Here is a 3,928-nt window from a genome sequence, read left to right as displayed (position 1 = left end):
ATCTCAGGAATTTCTTGTGAGGCAGCTCAACATGCTCTTGCTGTGATTTACGTGCCGGCTCTCTAACATGCTCCATCCTTCTTTTAGTGATGGGCTTGTCCTCCTCATTGGGGATGTCTCCTTCTATGACAATTCCATTTGCATTGCATAAGTGACATATGAGCTGAAGGAAGTGGAGGCAAGTGCCTTTCCCTTCCTCTTCCTTGAGGTTTCACTAGTCTTTGGTGCCATACTTAGGAATGGTAGAAGTCAAAAAGCAAAGCTTTTGCAACACCAAACTAAATAGTTTTGCTCATCCTCGAGCAAATATGAACAATGGAAAAGAAGAGAGTAAAAGAAGAAGAAAGAGGTAGAGATAGAAGGAGGGAAGGGAAGAGGTGAATGATAGGTGAGTTAGGTGTAGAATCTGTGGGACCCACTGATCCTGAGAAGCTAGGGAATTTGAATTTTCTACCCCCTTGTTGGCGTTAAACTCCTAGCCTCTACTCCATGGCTGGCGTTGAACGCCAGCTTCTTGCTCCATTGTGGGCATTGAACGCCCTCTAAGGGCTCCTCCTTTGGCGTTCAACGCCAGCTTTCTCACCCATTGGGGGCGTTGAGCGCCCCCTTTGCCTCCTTGTCTGGCGTCCAATGCCAGCAAAGGGTCTACTCCAGGGTGTTCTGTTTCCATCTCTAAACATCTCTGTCTCTGTTCTAACTATTGCATATGATCACAAACACTAAAAAGCAAGGAAAAACTAAGGTAGCGTTTGGTGGAGAGACAGAAACAGAAAGACAGAGACTAAAAGACAGAGACTCAGAGACAGAGGCTAAAATAATGTAAATAAGTCTCAGTATTATGTTTGGTGAAAAAGTATACAAAACTGAGTTATGTTTCAGTATTCTATTTGGTTTGATATAGAAATTGAGACTAAAATGTTTCAAATTACAAAAACACTCCTAATTGTAAAATGAAACTCTAACCCAAATCCCGTTTCAATTTCCATCCCCTTTCTCCTTTCTCCTGAGCTCCTACCGAGAAGTGAAGGAATCACCGGTCAATCTCACCGCCGGAAGCGGCGCCAACAATCCTATCGAGGAAGGTGCGCTGCAGTGTCTCTAATTATTGTCAATTGCGCCGTCAGTTACTGGTGAGGGTCAGGTTGTTGTGTCATTCCCTGCCTCTACCTCTACGTCTGCATCGCCAGCGTCGCCGCCGTTCCATTCTGTGCTTTCCTCGGAACTGTACCTCTGCTCTCCTCTCCTTCTCTCTCGATTGTCACGTTATACTCAGGTAGGTACAAATTCTTGTTATTTTTCCTTATTTGCTAGTTAATTTTTCTGAAGATCAAATTTGATCATTTTTCTTAAGATTATCTATGTTTGAAACTGATTTTAAAGCTTACATTGGTGTTTGGAAAGGGATATATGCCCTGGTGTGTGGCAGTTTTGCTTGAATTGTACTGTATTTTTATTGGAAAATATCTTGTTCCTTCCTGCTATGTTATTTTAAATGCAAGATTTAGTATGAAAATGAACCAGGATAAACAAGTGGTGGATTTTGTACTACAGGGTTGCCTTCTATGCCAATATAGGAGAAAGGACTGCTCAGCTGCTTCAACAGTCAGAAGTGATTGTGACTAGTGTTGAAGAAGCTTCCAGTAGTGCAAAGCCACTGCCCACTGGTTAAGCAACTTAAGAAACTCCATTAAAAAAATAAAGAAAAGTATCACATCGTTACCTCAGTAAGAGGTTTGCTTTCTAACATTTTCCATTCATTACCATTCAATTTTATAAATTTCGTGGCTCTATATGAGATTTTGTCAGGTGAATGAAAAAGAAGCCTCCCTCTTTGATGTGCTACGGTTATTACTTGCAAGTGTTATATTTGTACCAATATTTCAAAAACTTTCCAGAGGTAATGTATATGTTTATTATTGATTGGATTCCATGTCTGTTCTTAATTTAAAAACAAGAAGAAGGAGCGAATATATATATATATATATATATATATATATATATATATATATATATATATATATATATATATATATATATGAATTCTTCTCACCTTCATGCAGTGAGTTTTGGAACCATTGGAGACTATGTTCTTTTTCTTGCACCATTCAATGTTAGTAGTAGTAGTATAACGATTTGAAGAGTTGGCCTTTAAACTAATATAGCCAGCCCCAAAAACTAGAGTTGCAAAACTTCCAGCATACATATTTCTCAAACTGAAGGTTAATCTGATCTTGAAGGAGGCATTGATGAAGTTGTGAACAAAAGAATAATATAATGGAATGGAGGGAGATGCTGAAAGATGATAGTATTTAGTAAACTATGGGCACTTGAAAGTAGAGAGTTGCATATAAAGCTACAAAGCCTTGATCTCATCGACAGTCAATAGTAAAAATGTAAAATTACATTATTGTTAGCATCATGTTTTTAAAGTAATTATAATTATTTATTAGAGTTTTTGCTATGCTATTCTAGCAATGCAAGTTGTAAGATAGTATAGTTTTATTTTAATATTAATTAGTAAATAAATTAGAAAGAATGATTCGTCCAACTTTTTTTTACTATTGGCTTTCTGGAACTTATTGGCAATGAAAATAATGCACCGTTTGCTTATTTGCTTATGCTAAATGAAAGAACTGTGACATTGTCTTTCATCAATTTTACCATATGAGATGCCTTCAGACTTCAGAAATACATACCCACATGCTTTAAAAATCTCTTAACATGAATGAATATCTTGGAAAACCATCAAGCATTCTTGCTTCGATTCCCATTTATAAGTTACTTTTAGAAAAGGTTGCACAAGAAATAACTAAAAGAATATTTAACACCAAACATGATTTCAATATATTTAAAAAAGAAAAATATTTTTGTACAATGAATTGATCTAATAAAGAGCCAAAAAATACTGATCCTTTTAATAAGCAGAAGTCTATTGGCATTCCATTTCCCAGAGGCAATTATATTGTGGATTAATCGAGTTCCCAAATTGAAAAAAAAATTATAAATTTGAAACTGTATAATTAAAGTAAATCTAAAATCCACACATCATCATGTGAATGACAATACTGCTGAATATATATGTTCATTAAGAACGGATAAATTGTATTGCTAATATATATTTATCATCTAGCACAATGCTGCTGATATATATTTATCATCCAAGACACATTAAATTGTATTTCTAACAAATAAAATCAATGGAGTAGCACTTGAGATATAATTATAAATTCTTGTTGCTAAGAATCAGAATCAGGGAACATGGCTTTGAGAAATAAAATACGTCATCATCATAGATTCTTATTGTCAATTCAAAAGACAAGTAATACCGTTTTGACTATCTAATTAATACCAAAACAATGTTAGTCCTAAATCATGTTAACTAAGTTCTAAAATATTATACTAAACCACATAACAAGTTTCCTAAAGAAATCACAACTTTAGACAAGAAGTACTCATCCTAAAAGATAATGGATCGCACAAGAACACTCTTCTGAGAATCTGTCAAACCCCAGAAGTGAGCAAATAGATGCGGATTTCAGAAAACTTCAATACGACCTGTACCACCTCATCCTCTTTGAACCCAAGCTGTTCAAGCTTCTCACCGATCTTAAACTTCTCGTTCATACCGACGAGAGCATCAGCAATTAATTGGGCATTCTGTGATTGGGTAGCGCTGGATTACTTGATATGCTCAACCATTCTCTCTAGAATATCAATTTGCCTCCTCTTCCTACTAGAATGCCTTGTGTTACCTGGACCTGCACCAGCATCAGAGTGTGACGCTTGTCCTTGCCCTCCATCGATGGTTGGATTTGCAGTCATGCCAGAGTCGTCCAATCCTTGAGTCTGGTCTTCAATTTTTTTATCGATTTGTTCCTCTGCGTCAAAACCACTGACTGCACCTGCCCCCGTGGCTCTGTCCTTTCTG

At 36.6% G+C, this 3,928-nt stretch overlaps 1 long non-coding RNA gene across 1 annotated transcript; it reads left to right on the top strand.

Moving 5' to 3' along the window:
- Positions 1 to 954: 954 nt before the first annotated feature.
- LOC112794339 (uncharacterized) lies at positions 955 to 2,536 on the top strand. Its single transcript, XR_011880773.1, has 3 exons — positions 955 to 1,273; positions 1,552 to 1,897; positions 2,238 to 2,536. It is a non-coding gene; the product is annotated as an uncharacterized lncRNA (long non-coding RNA).
- The last annotated feature ends 1,392 nt before the right edge of the window (positions 2,537 to 3,928 follow it).

Source organism: Arachis hypogaea, chromosome 4 (genome assembly GCF_003086295.3).
Source record: "Arachis hypogaea cultivar Tifrunner chromosome 4, arahy.Tifrunner.gnm2.J5K5, whole genome shotgun sequence".
NCBI classification, from domain to species: Eukaryota; Viridiplantae; Streptophyta; class Magnoliopsida; order Fabales; family Fabaceae; genus Arachis; species Arachis hypogaea.
Note: the sequence above shows the minus strand (reverse complement) of the source record. Positions and strands in the feature narration are given on the sequence as shown.